General features: G+C 41.0%; 1 long non-coding RNA gene across 1 annotated transcript; it reads right to left on the bottom strand.

The window, feature by feature from the left end:
* Nucleotides 1-848: 848 nt before the first annotated feature.
* On the bottom strand, nt 849-11,878 carry LOC306991491. The gene is made up of 3 exons (XR_013796111.1): nt 11,741-11,878; nt 4,006-4,067; nt 849-968 (listed from the first exon to the last, which is right to left on the bottom strand). It is a non-coding gene; the product is annotated as an uncharacterized lncRNA (long non-coding RNA).
* Between the last annotated feature and the right edge of the window lie 3,703 nt (nt 11,879-15,581).

Consider the following 15,581-nt stretch of genomic DNA (forward strand, 5'->3'; position numbering starts at 1 on the left):
TAATTTAAGTTTGTCCTACTCAAACTAATTAATTATTTTGAGCAACTTTTCAACATGTTCTGAGAAGTTATCTTTAGATGGACTGTTCATTATGTTTGTATCAGCTTCTATAACAACGACTCATTTTTTGGTCTTCTTTTTACCATTTTGAATTCATTTATTCTTCATTTGTTTCAATTCTGTCAAATTAGGGCAAGGTTCTCATGTTTCTCCTGATAAAAAAAAGTAGTAGACTAATAATAATAATATCTGTCACAACAAGCGTGACCAAGAATGAGCTGCTTGACGGATATTCAATAAACACGAGTTGTAATAAACAAGAAAGCAAGACTACACATACACAAAATCTTTAACATTTGTTCCGTCCAAAATCGAATACTTCCTTACTATATAGTATGTGAAAAACAGTAATGAGCAGTAGACCCTATGTATGCATATATAGTATTAAAAACACAGTTGGCAAAAGAGACCCAGATAACCTACTACTGCCGGTGAGATTCTGTGCGCGTGCAATGGACACTTTACTTTCCCATGAGGCCACGGGAGAGGATTTATATGTGAAGCTGACGCTGTAGGTCACATGAGAGTTTTTCAAAATTGCACGATGTCAATTTTGCAGTCCTTCCTTGACCTCTACCTTCCATTACAATGGTAACCTTCAGAAACATAACATAAATGCCTATTAATCCCAACATAACACTAACATAATCTCTCCCGATGGTAATCTTGTGCAAAAACCATTTTTGTTCTCCTTATTTTCACTCATTCAGTGCAATATAATCAGTTATTGAGTTCACTTAACTTTTTTCTATTAAGTACAAGGAACTTTCAGTAGTATTTGAGTGGAATAAACTCATTTCATTTGGTTAATTGCACCGTTGGGGTTTACAGCGAGGGCAACTTTAAGACAACACAAGGGTGAAATGTCTCATTCAAATCCTCTTTGGTCATCGTCCTCTTTTTGTCTTCTGTAGAATACATAAAAAGTATGGATTTGCATGGCATAGGAAAAAATTATTTAGGCAAATGCAAAATACTGTACTGTGAGTGTGACAACAAGTACTGATGGTAGAAAATACCTTGATGTAGAAATACCTGCACGTTCCGGGGAACTTTCACTTTGCAAACCAAAATCACTTTTAAATTGTGATTTGAATTTTAAAAAAAACCTGTAAATCGAGTTGGTTCACATCAGGACAACTAAGCTATTCATTTAGGCCTATCACAGTTTACTGTACTAGACTAGACATTTGCTCTTGTACTGTATTATAGAGATTTTTTAGTAATGATCTCAGAGGCACACAGAAATAAAATGGCTGTAGGCTTCTTATTCTTTCACATGGCACAATTTGAGAATTATGGTAAATTGGATCTGGAAAGCCCTTCCTGATTGGTGACGCCATCCTCCGCTTCGGCTAAATGGACTCATTCAGAGGATTTGATCTGTTGGCCAGTGAACGCAGCGGTGGATAGGCTGGTGAGGATTGAAGAGCGGTTTGGCATTCGGGGCCGTCTAGAGACTTCGGCAATGTGAACTGATCCCTGCAATGATCTGTCAGTGCAGAACAAGAGGATGTTCACTGAGAAGCCTGTCCTGAATCCATTTAGGAGTCGATACTGGAACGCTCTGTTTAATGCCTGATAGGTCCATGAGGGTTTGATTATAGAGTTGTTCTAGTTTTTTTAGGTTTTACTTCTGTTTATACTTTTTTTTACTTTTTACTTGATTAATGTTATTTATATTACTGCGATTATTGTTATTTATGTTAAATATATTATTTAAACATATTTTTTAAGTTTAATTTTATTCACAATATTTACTTTAATTATTTAAAAAAAATAAGCTTAGATAAAATAAAATAAAATAAGCTTAGATAAAATAAAATAAGATTAAATAAAAATAATAATAATAATAAAAATAAAAAATAAAAATCCTGGTTCTTTTTGGCCAGTAAGCAACAACCTGTTTTTTACTTTTATTATTTTATTCATGCTTTTTTACTTTTTACTTTTCTTGTTTTCATATTTTTTTAGTGCTGTCAATTAATCTCATATAACATAAAAGTTTGTATACACACACATATTTTGTTATATGTGATTAATCATGAATTATATATATATATTTACACTTTTATTTAGAAAATTGTGTTTTTATTTTACTAGCAATGCTTGCTTTTTCTCAGTTTCTTCCAGTTCTTTTGACAGTAAGCAATCACCTAGCAACCACACAGCAATGGTCAAAACCATGTTGAACACCTTAGAAACCACATAGAAACCCTTGCAAACAGCCAGAACACCCCATAGCATTGTGGTGATGAATTTGGCATGGGAAAACACCACTCAATTTTTGTCAGTGAATATAATTTTTTTTTTAATGTTTTGCATCATAATAACGCTCTAAAAAACCTTTTCTTGGAAACAGGACAGGGAACGTTAGCCAACAGTTCAGCCGTGGCAATGAGTGGGGAAAATAATGTCCCGGTGGCTGAGAACATGCATTTCACTAACCACTTCCAACTCAAAGCAATTTTGCCGACACTGACACTGTCTCTATATAGGGTCAAAAATGATCAGTGCAATCATGATCAAAAGACTGTCTTGTTTCTTTTGAAGAAACATCCAACGAAACATGATTTTTCAAGAGGGGATTTGTAGGAATAAAATGAATGTACTTCCCCTTACACACCCTGATCCTAAAACATACAAACTGACATGCATGATGTCTCAAAAGCTGACTTACACATCTGTCAAAGTCCTGCATCTCCAATAGCTTCACACAGCTTGTCAGTTCCCTGTATGCTGGAATTTTTGTAGGTACACTGTTGAATCTGACTTTTACATGTTGTCACTTGAAACTGTCCTGCTTAGACTGATGTCTCTGTATTGTAACGCTATTCTGAAGTCATTATTGATGAGAGCTGCCGTAAGTCTCCACCTCAATGCCAGAATTCCTGGATTTAGTTTAGCGATATCTTAAGGACACAACTGGATTCCAAAACTTGGGGGAAAAGTGCAAATGCAAAAATGTTAAGCATGAAAACATAATAAACGGGTATATGCCTAATAATACAGCTGCAAGCAGCAATTACAGGGCCAAGCACATCAATGAATGCACATTATGGGTTGAGTACATGTTTATGGTCACAGCACTTCATTATGATTTCAGGAAAAGGCTATGACCGGATTCATCATTATTTAAAACTTTTCTGGCACTGTAATATAATTTGGGGTATGTATCAATGATTGTATACACTCCCATTCAAAAGTTTCAAATAATTTAATTAGAGAATAGAATAGAAAATGAATTGAACATTCAGAAGAAATCTATAGAATCAATTTACTGCATCCTTGCTGAATAAAATAATTCATTTATATAAAAAAACACCTTTTACTGACCCCAAACTTTTGAAAGTTTGTCAATATGTAAGAGCGTTGTCTTAGATATTGCCTCAATTCTTGTTTGCCGTCCTAGTCGGAAAATGTATTATTAAGATTCAGCGTCAAACTCAAAAAAATTCATTAGGTTAATTTTTTTGAGTGTGAATATAATGAGAGTCAATTTTAATGAAGATTCAGCCACCACTGTTGTTGTCACAGAAAAATGGTACACAAACCCATTCAAGATGGTGGAAAAACATTGTAAGCCTCAAAAATGTGTTTCAGCAAACCCACAGATATACAGTAGGCCTACATTAATTAAATTATGTTTACCAAATGTTTTGACAATCCCAATACACTTATTGTAAACTCAAAAGTTGGCTACCCTGGTAATAATAATTCTAAACGCCACTCATTTTTCTTAAGTCATCTTGTTTAGTAGGCTAATGCGCTTGTATGAACTTCTGCCAATATGTGCTATGACTCTTTTTTTAATATGATATGCAAGAGTGAGGGAGACATTTAGCTAGCATGTGAGCACAGCTGCAAACTTCATTTGAAAGCTAAATGACGCACGCTAACCAGTGAAGCAAACAAAATTAATACGCGTTAAATAAAATCACTCACCGTGAGACAAGCAAGCATGTACCGGTGAGATGCAACAGGTACTGTAATCATTTCCTGCGGCCCTGAAATGAGACAATAACAGTGTTTGTCAAGACTATTACGGTTTGCTAAAAGAAAGTGCTGAACTTTATGAGGGAAATACCCAACATCTATCCATATTGTCCTGTCAAAACAACACGTAGAATAAGGACTATAATACAAAAAACCCACAAATTACTGTTGCTAAAGAGCTTTAAGCCTTTAAAAACCACTGGAGTTGTTAGCTCCGCCGCTAAGATTAGCACAGGCTTACGCTATGATAACAGTCTTACATAACACAGTCTAGACAGATGTGCAGGATAAACCACTATTTCATGTTTTTCTGAAAATTGTAGGTCCACTCTGTAACTCTGTTCCAAAAGTTACCTCAGCTTTTCAAAGCACAGGTGAAGTAGGCCAAAGGTTTGGGAATGACAACCACATTTAATGAAGTGAATCCAGCCACTCTTAAAAGTGTATAGCGATAACCACAACAATGTTTAGATGTCTCATAACTGAATGCCAACAGTTAAACCCCAGTTTAACAGTTTTTTGTTGACAGAAATGATGTTTTATTAACAAGGTTCGGGAGGAACACGTTCTAATGATCAAGCAATCAAGTAACTCCAACCAGCTGTCATCAATCAGTAATCAACAGATCCACTCAATCAGCATGAGTAAAGCCTATAAATATTCACAGTCAACTCACCCTTATTCCTCGACAGTTTTCAGCATTTGGTTCTCCGTTTCTGCAAACGATGTCTCAAATGCAACGTTCACCGTCCGATGACGAGCTCAACCGCTCTCCGGTTCCTCCGCCGCCATCAGCCGGCCCTAGGACCACTTCTTCTCCGCCTGATATCGCCTCCGAGCCCCAGGCTTCATCTCGCGGGCGCCGGTCTGCACAAGCAACCCCCCGCACGCCAAGACGCCGAGGCCTGCCCTCACCTCCACCAGCGAGGACTCCAGCTTTCTCCCCGGCATCCTCCTATCATTCGGCCGTACCCACGATTCCACCCATTGGAAAGTGGACAGTCATGAGTCTGAGACAAGCGCTGATGAATTCTGATATTCAGCCTTCACGCAGGATGAACAAAGCGCAATTGTACAATCTGTACGTCACCTTGCAGTCATCCAATCTCTCTCCCAAGTCCACCCCAGCTTCCACGGCAGCCAGCAGGCTGAGAAAAACCCGGGAGGCCCCGAATCCGCCTCGCCAGACACCGTCTCCTCCTCATTCAAGATCCGCTTTTCGGCGTGCATCAGCCCGCAGTACCAGGCCTTCAGCGAGCCTGGGCCGCGCCCCAGATGCCACCGCTGCGAGCCCTCACTCGCCTCCCGCCTCAGCTCAGCTTTACACCGCGGCGCTTCCCGCCGTAGCGCCTTACACAGCTGGGCCCGCCGGCCCACCCCCAGCCTCCCAGCTTTTTCCTCCCGCTATTTCCAACTCTTTTCCTTTGCAGTGGCCTCCGGCTCCCGTAGCAGACGCTAGCGTGAGGCTGCCTTCGCTAGCGGCGCAGGCCCGGCCTTTCAGTCATCTTCCCGCGACTACTGCTAACTCCTCCCCTTTTCAGTGGTCTGCAGCCCAAGCAAGCGCGAGGCTGCCTCCGCTTGTAACTGAGGCTCACACTTCTCATTCATATCCTCCTTTTCCCCCTCATGTTTCTTTCAATTTCCCTCCCCAAGCCCCTCAGGCCGATTTAAGCGTGAGGCTGCCTCCGCCGATAGTCGCAGCCCCGGCTTCTCTCCCTTTCAGCTCTCTCTTAAACGTAAAATCGAACTATTCTCTTTTTACAGCTACACCGATGCCTGTCCCACAAAACGCCGTCGCTCTGGAGCCTCCACCAGTGGCCCACAACATCCGAGCACAGATCCTGGCAGGTGCAGACATAGACCTTTCACATTTACTTTCTCTGCTCCCCGTGTCCGATTCTAACCGCCAGTTGGACTGCGGGGATTTTTCAGTGACTTTAAAAAAATCAAAACATGCATTCATCACGTTTACTTTCGTTTTCTGAATTCTCCATCGCTTTCAGCCATTTCACAGAAGTCATTTGTTCAGCATTCCCTCATAGGCGGCGCGAACTGAACGACTATTTAGCGCTCATCGCCGAGCTCGCGTTGTCTTACGGGGGAGGGCACTTTTATACCTACCACAAACTCTTCTCGGCAAAATGCGCTGTTAGAGTTTCCCAGTGGAACCAGTGCCCTTACTGGGGTGCACTCGACACCGACCTTCACAGCAGAGTATTCCTTGGCTGCAGGAACATTTCTTGCGCGGTCTGCAGGTCAGTAGCTCATTCCACCATATCATGCCCACAAGTTAACCCCTCCATTCCCCCTTGCTCAAACACAGCACCAGTTAAATCCACCAGTTATGTACCAAGACCGGCAACCATCAACGCAAATCCCCACGATGCCGATTTCAGCTCCAGAGCTTCTACGGATAGCAAACAGCCTTGCAACAATTTTAACGCTGGCAAGTGCACCAGGCAGCGTTGTCGATACTTGCACATATGCAGTTTCTGCGGCGGCGCCCATGCCCGTCCTGTATGCCCCGTGTTTAAAGATGTCAATAAAAAAATCCAAAAATTATTTATCGACTCCCGTGAATATTTCTCGCCTTTCTATCGAACTAGCTCACCACCCGGACTCCGACTTTACTGAATATCTGCTTTCCGGCCTCCAACATGGTTTTAAACCTGGAGTGGTTTGCCCGCTCTCCCAAAACGTCATCTGCGATAATCTCCAATCGGCTCTCGCCGAGCCCGACGTAGTAGATTACCTGATTAAAAAAGAAGTCGATTCAGGCTTTATGATTGGCCCTTTTGACGATCCTCCATTTAAAGTTTTTCGCATCAGCCCCATTGGCGTGGCTACGAGAAAGTTTTCAGGTAAGAAACGTCTCATAGTTGATCTGTCAGCTCCGCATAATTCATTTTTCCCAAGCATTAACAGCCTGATCCCACTTGACGAATTTTCTCTCAAATACCATGACGTAGATCACGCAGTCGACCTAATAAAAATCGTGGGTCGGGGCGCTTGGCTCGCAAAAATTGACATCACCTCAGCTTTCAAAGTGATGCCCATCCACCCTGATTCATGGCACTTATTCGGAGTGCGCTGGCAAGGGAAATTCTATTTTGCCGTTCGTTTAACTTTTGGATGCAAAAGCAGCCCCAAAATTTTTGACATGCTATCCGAAGCTGTTTGCTGGATCTTGTCAAACAACTACGCAATTCCTCACCTCATTCACCTGCTAGACTATTTTCTAATCATTTCGCCTTCCAGTGCCATTCCAGCCGCTCATATTCTCACAGTTCAAAGAGTTTTTTCCGAGCTCGGAATCCCCATCGCCCAAGAAAAAAACATGGGTCCCGCCACATCCATCGAGTTCCTCGGCATTAACTTAGATTCAGTTAAATACCAGGCCTCCCTGCCCAAGGAAAAAATCGACAGAATAATTCTCATCTCATCTACCCTCGTAGACCATTCAAAGTGTTCCAAACGCGAACTCCTATCCCTGCTCGGCCACCTAAACTTCGCCATGCGCATCATTCCACAAGGACGCCCTTTCATTTCTCATCTCCTCTCTCTCGCATCTTCAGTGCACGCGCTAGAGGATCTTATTTCCCTAACTGCAGCGTGCCGAGACGAGCTCAGGCTATGGATAACTTTCCTTAATCAGTGGAACGGCCTGTCTTTTTTTTATAAGAACCTAGTTTCATCCCCCATCGACATCCAGCTATTTACAGATGCAGCCCCCTCAGTCGGCTTCGGGGGGTTTTGCCAAGGTCGCTGGTTCGCGTCTCCATGGCCCCCCCAAATCCAGGACACTCTACAGTCGTCCGCACTCTTCGAGCTTTACCCTCTCGTAGTAGCAGCCTTCCTGTGGGGAAAGGAATGGACTGCTAGCAGTATCTTAGTGCATTGCGACAACGAAGCTACAGTCCAATGCATTAATAAAGGCCGTTCCCACTCACCCACACTGATGCCACTTTTAAGACGTCTAATCTGGATTTCAGCGTGTGATCAATTTATTTTAATCGCTAAACATATCCCTGGGTCAAAAAATCAAATCGCTGACTCTCTGTCTCGCTTTATGTTTCAGAAATTCAGGACGCTGGCTCCAGAGGCGGACAAATTCCCAACTCCAGTACCTCATTATTCGGAATTAATATTCCCGTAACCCACTCGTTAAAATCCCTCCTCGACACATCGCTCGACACCATTCTTCAAGCAGTTTCTCCCAGAACTCTTCAATCCTACGTGACCGCATGGAAATGTTTTAAAACTTCCCACTTAAAACACACCATTCCCTGATTTTTCTCTCCTTTCAATAACCTCCTTCATCTCTTACCTCAACAGCGTTAAGGGCCTCCAAGTTGGGTCCATCAAAGGCTACCTGAGCGGCATCCAATTTTTTCACAAATTGATACATGGCACCCCCTCCCCGGAAATTAATAATTCTCAAACCTCCCTCCTAATTAAAGGCATCCAACGATCCCAGCCCACCCGCCCGGACACAAGACATCCCATCACGTTAGATATTCTCACTAAATGTATTTATACCCTGCGCACAGGCTACCAATCCCTTAACACCTCTCGCACGCTCGATGCCATGTTTATTTTAGCCTTTTTTGGTTTCCTCAGATGCTCGGAACTGGCTATCACTTCCCGATTTGACCCAAAAGTCCACCCAAGCATCTCAGACCTATCAGTACTTGACAGCGAAACAATCTCCTTTTTGATAAAACAAAGCAAAACAGATCAAACCAAAAAAGGTCATTTTATATACATTTTCAACCTTTCATCACCAATTCAACCATACCAAACCATACTGGCATACCTCCAACTGAGAAACTCTCAGGCTAAATCCCATCTCGAACCCCTCTTCGTGGACGACTCCAACAAACCTGTGACACGCTTTTGGTTCCAAAAGCACCTCAAATCCGTTCTCCAACAATCAGGCATCCTGGCAGAGAATTTCTCCAGCCATTCCTTCCGCATCGGGGCAGCAACCTCAGCAGCTCAAAAAGGCCTCTCTCAGCAGCAGATCCAAACTCTTGGAAGATGGTCCTCAGACGCCTTCCAAAGCTACATCAGAACCAACCGATTCCACATTAAAAAAGCCCACCAAACCCTCAGAGTAAAAAAAAAAAAAAAAAAAAAAAAAAAAAATTATAGTGAGTATTGCCCTGTACGTCGAGCATATAGGTCTTCTCCCGTCCAGCGAGTATTGATCTCCCAGCGGACACAGCGAGAGCCTCTCCAGCCAAACTTGTCTCCTCTTTCTCCGTCCAGCAAGTATTGATCTCCCAGCGGACACAGCGAGAACCTTTCCGGTCAAGCATCCAAGTCTTCTCTTTCTCCGTCCAGCGAGTATTGATCTCCCAGCGGACACAGCGAGAACCTTTCCGGTCAAGCATCCAAGTCTTCTCTTTCTCCGTCCAGCGAGTATTGATCTCCCAGCGGACACAGCGAGAGCCTTCCCGGTCGAGCATATGTCTCCTCCTCCTCTGTCCAGCGAGTATTGATCTCCCAGCGGACACAACAAGAGTTCCCCAGGCCAGGCGACTTCGTCTCCTCTTTCTCTGTCCTGCGAGTTTTAATCACCCAGTGGACGCAGCAAACTCTTCCAGTCAAGCATTTGCGTTTTCTCTTTTCCGACGAGGCTTACCCGTTCCGATGCCGTGACAATTGCCACAAGTACCCTCCCGTTCGAACATCCATACTTGCCTTCCCGCATGCCTGCTGAACTTACCCGCCCAAGACTTTACATATTGAACCCCCGTCGGACGCTGCGAGAGCTCTCCTGGCCAAACAACCAGGCTCTTCCTTGAAATGCCAGCCCGCCAATCTCTACGCTCTTTTCGGGGGGTCTTTAAACTGGCGGCTGTCCTTTTGCTCACTTAGCTTTTTGGGGAGTACTCTGGGTTCGGGCCCAAATTCCGAGCTCGGAGCCCTCCCCCCGGACAGCACGCCAAATACGCATAAACCTTTACTCTCTGATCATTCGTAAGTGTGAACTCGTGAAATGATGTTTTATTAACAAGGTTCGGGAGGAACACGTTCTAATGATCAAGCAATCAAGTAACTCCAACCAGCTGTCATCAATCAGTAATCAACAGATCCACTCAATCAGCATGAGTAAAGCCTATAAATATTCACAGTCAACTCACCCTTATTCCTCGACAGTTTTCAGCATCCCTCCACCACCCCATCTCCTCACACTTGCATGGCTATCTTCCTAACCAGAAACGGGGGGAGTACTCTGGGTTCGGGCCCAAATTCCGAGCTCGGAGCCCTCCCCCCGGACAGCACGCCAAATACGCATAAACCTTTACTCTCTGATCATTCGTAAGTGTGAACTCGTGAAATATTAGACGCTACAGTCCAAAAGACACACTGTCATTGTATTCCAGTAGGCGAAAAACAGTATGTGACAAGATGTTTTCATTCACAATATTCATAAAACAGTGAACACTTTACTATCCCATGAGGCTAGGGGAGAGGATTTGTGAATGACACCAGTAGGTCACGTGACAATGACAACATGCTGGATGTACTGTATATGTCTGGGTTTCATACATATTCATAGTACTAGAAATATATGGTGAAAATAGTAGGAGTAGCATGCTAGTGCTGTTCCGAATTCAGCTATACCTTTTTAACAGTAGCAAAATGCGTTTCTTAGCAAATACCTACTAGACAGTGTTTGATTTTCTAGCCAGGGTCCCTTTGAAATTTCTCATGTGTTTTTCACATAGGCTAGTAGTTTTAGATTTTTGAGTAAAAATGATCAATAACCTTTTTAGCAGCCACTGCAACATAGCGACATTAGCTATTTGAGGAGATTCACATACTGCCAAAATTGAATTGCTAAGTACCACACACACATGAGTTTACATGCTGTATAGAAACTTATTACCAACAAACATTTTTTTAACACAGTAGGCCTAAGTGTGTACGTTTTTTATTTTATTTAGAATAAAAAAACATGTTCTTAATCCAGTTTTGTTCATTGACTACTTGAGGAGGATTGAGGAGATGAGGCGAGGACTCAAATGCAGAAGAATGGGTTTTATTAGCCGAAGTATACAAAAACAAAACATGAACAAGCAAAAACTACCCCAAGGGAGGAAACCTTAACTTGAGTTGACTAGATTAACCACAGGAAGAACACACAAGGGTAACACGGAAAAATTACAAGGAACCAGCAGGGAGGACAGGTGGGGCAAATTAATCAATAATCAGGTAACAAGGTGGGCGGGGTTAGACAATTGACAGGAGAGCACATGGCACAAGGAAACACACGACAAGCCATGTGCTAACACCAAACATGACAAAACACAAGCACATGGCCAGTAAAACAAATCACAAGCCATGTGCTCACACAAAACTATATGAACACGCAGCTAATGAAAACACTCATAAGCCACGTGTTCACACAAAACATGACAACATGAAAGCACACAGCCAGTTTATAAAACAAACTGTGTGCTACACAGCACAAGACAAAACATGACATGAAAGCACACGGCCGATGTAAACACCAACCGCGTGCTACACACGACACAACAACGCACGCAGACGGAAGAGCGTGCGGCTCGAGCGAACTCGAAACCGCAAGCTCACGTGACAAGACAGAGCGCACGAGAACGAGCGAAAGCTCATTGTGCACTGACAACAGAACCGAAAACCAAACTAGACCGACCTGTCGGGATCCAAACACCATGCGCCGCACTTGTAACAAGGCACGCCACGTAGACAATTGAGTGCACGGCTCGAGCACGTTCGTAACCGTGCACAGACAAAGACGAGACAACGCGGGAGTGTCAGAGCTCTGTCACAAAATCAAGAAATGAACTGGACCGAAGTGACAGAAGGAGAACCCTGACAGTATTTTACCCAAAAGTGTAAACATTGAGCACCATGAATTTCTTTCTTCTGCTGAACACAAAATATATAAAAAAAGAGATAAAAGAGGTAAAAAAGAAACCCCATTGACATATGGAGGAATACAAATACTATGGAAGTCAATGGGGCGCATTAACATGACCTTCAATCTTAAAAATATCTTCTTTTGTATTCAGCAGAAAATATAAATTCATACAGGTTTGAAACAACTTGAAGGTAAGTAGGCTTAATGATGACAGAATAAAAAAAATGTGGGTGAACTATCCCTTTATAAAAACACATCATAACTGAACAGCTGCTGTTCTTCTCATTTAATAAAATAAAAGTGTCAGCGAGTATTCATAGCTCTGATTTCTCTGCATACTGTATGTCACTTATGGGTTCCTAAATATTTGCAGATGCTTTCCCACCTGAAAAACCTGTCCTGAAGGGCTTAATGGAAATCAAGAAAACCAAGGGGCCCTCGCATAATCACACAAAGGACCACTAATAGCAACTAGAGTCTCTTCATCGTGGAGTTTAAAAGAGAAAGATCTCTTAGCAATCCATCAGATACATGCAAGGGATTAGAGAGATTTGCTCTAATGATTTACCTATGGCAGTGCACATCCTTCAAGCACAAGACAACAAATGCAAAGGTGTGTTCTCTGTCAAATGTGAACTCCTCAAAGCGATTGTCTTCAAACGCTAGATGTGTGTCATTAGCGTTCCAGTGACATTCTGTTCTCGAACTGATTTGAGTGGCCCTATAATTATCTCTAGTCAAGCTGTGAATGCCTTTACTTAGCTAATGACACATTGTCATTGAAATCTTATTCCAGATGAATTATGGGTTTGGAAAGTGGTCGTGGTCACGAGAGGGATTGACAGAAAAACAAAGTCTTTTTTACCTGTTAAGTTTCAAATCTTACACTGAAATTTAGTTTTCTCTGATGCTTTTATATCTGACCCCAGAATGTTTGGATTAATTGTGAATGTTAAAACAATTTTTAGACAAACAAGTAAATAATGTAAAATATGTATTTTATCATAAAATGGAATAGGTGAGTATAAAACCTCCTGAGTTAATATGATTTTGTACGTTTTTGAATCTGAAGGTTATAGGATGAAGGTTAAAGATGACATAAAATAGAAGATGATTGGATGTACAAAAAAAAAAACGTAGTTGTAAACTACGGTACTCTTAAAATGTAGCCTACCACTTAAATCATACTTTAAAGTATACTTTTATATAGGCTAGTAAAAAGTAGGCATATTTAGTCCCAAGTATTGAAGATAAGTACATAAGATAAGTACTTGAAAGTACATTTACAATTACATTTCAATTAGTATTCTTCTAATACATTGATATAAAGTATTCTTCACCATAAAGTAAGGTCACCATAGTCGAAGAGCGCCCTCTTGTGTTTAAATAAAACATTTCAAACTTTTCTAAAATATTATTTGGGTAATTCCTGGGATTTGATGATATAACTAATTTGATGATACCCCACATCATTAAGGTCCAAACAGATAATATTTTTCCACCTTTTTTGTAATAAAATTTATTAAAAATAAAGTGAAAAACTCCCTGTCACAAGTTTTCAACCCCGAAACAATGAGAAATATCAATATAGTGACAGGGTTGAGGTTTTTTTTGCTCAAAATTGCCACTGCTCCTCGTGTAGTGTAGGAGAGTAGACCACATATGGCAGCAATGAAAATATGTACATTGTATACATTGTATACAGCACTTACGGATTAAAATAAAAATTTGAAAATGAATAATGTTCCATCTTAATTTTATGTGATTTAGTTCTAAATTAGAATGTTTGGTGTGAAGGGACTGAGGGACATAACATTATCTGGGTTTTTCTTTTCATTATCATTTTGTCTGTTTTTATAAAATATGTTGCCAATTTTTTTTTTGTGAAATATTTTTCACAAGAAAGTTACACAAATATAGGCTACACAAGTATTGCAAGTACAAATTCAGTAAAGTTCTTCAGAGACATGATAAAATGCTTAGTGTATGATAGAAATAAGACATTAAATGATCAAAATTATTTAAATGCAATAATTATTTGTATCCATTATAACTGACATAGTATTGTGAAAAGCTTTTAACATTTCATTTTGGTGAACCAATAGTCTGGGGGACTGAAATATTAGAGAATGACCCAATTCATTAATAATATGAATAAAGACATTTTGTTAGATGTTTGATAGAAAATAAGAAAAATAAAATAGCTCGTAAAATTTTAGGCTTGACCTCTTGAGATAGGATTTTTTTTTTAAATTGTAAGCCTCGTTTCATTGACTATAATGGTAAGAATTTTTGTGGAAAAAGAGTTTCATTATTGCAATTTGCAAATCAGTAAGTAAGTATAGGAAAGTGAAAGATGCATGTTAGGTAAAATTATGAATGACAAAATAATCTACAGTAATTGATTAATTACCGTATTTAAAGGGATAGTTCGCCCAAAAATGAAAATGCTGTCATTACTTACTCGCCATCAAACTTGTATGGGTTTCTGCTGTTGAACTCAAAATAACACATTTTAAAGAATGTCGGTAACCAGACATTTGATGGACCCCAATGACTCCCATATAACATTCTTCAAAATATCTTATTTTGTGTTCAACAGAAGAAACTCAGGTTTGTAACAACTTGAGGGCGAGTAAGTAATGACAACATTTTCATTTTTGGGTGAACTATCCCTTTAAATTAATAATTAATCAATATGACCGCAGGGTCTTTTTCTGGCCAGACGGTGTCGCCAACGTCCTTATCAATAATGTCTCCCTCACTTGGGCTTTTCTGTAATAAATGAAAAGTGAGTGAATGGGGGTAAACGTGTTAACATGGTGACTGTCTTGAAGAGCGAACTGTGTTTTTCTTTTCACAAAATATGAATATCCTCAACTAGAACAGTAATGCAAAATACATGTGGGTTCAGGAGGAGACACCCTTCCGCTAAGGAGACACCCCAGTATTGTGCGCTATTGTTTATGCCACTTTGCTTTGTATAAATGGGGTCTATTTGCTATCTCTGCGAGCACACAACTAGCTACTGGGTAGGCCTACAATACATTGAACTCAATCTAGTGATCTCAAATCAGCAGTGAAGCAGGAACAGAAAGTGTGCATGAAAAACATTAGTGTGCAAAAAGAGTCAAATGGTTTCATTGGCAAAAGGCGAGGAAGACCTTACAGTATTCCCATGAGGATGCTCTTTGTCTAATTGAGGCAAATTAACCATTTCAAGAATATGATCGATTATATATAAAGGGATAGTTTACCAATATATCCAATACCAATATTTCACCAAGAGACATATAAGGTGCATGAACAAACAGATTCACATGATTTTTTTCAAGAGCATTTCTGTCTCTTTAAAATACATGCAGCCTACGCCTCGAAAAGCGGCTTGTTCCGGCTTTGCCCCTTTACATCTTTATCCTTGCCCCCTTACATGAAAATAGTACCGTGCACAATAATCAACAACAACCTCCAGTGGCATATTCTGTTGAAAAGCAGCACTGTTTCAGGATCTAACCGAGTCATTTCATGTTTAAACGAGCACATCCACAGCTCAATCCAGGATGCGAGCATCTGTGGCGGAGGGATATCGATTCTGAATCTCACTGCTCGACGG

Source organism: Phoxinus phoxinus, assembly GCF_949152265.1.
Source record: "Phoxinus phoxinus genome assembly, chromosome: 23".
Taxonomy (NCBI): domain Eukaryota; kingdom Metazoa; phylum Chordata; class Actinopteri; order Cypriniformes; family Leuciscidae; genus Phoxinus; species Phoxinus phoxinus.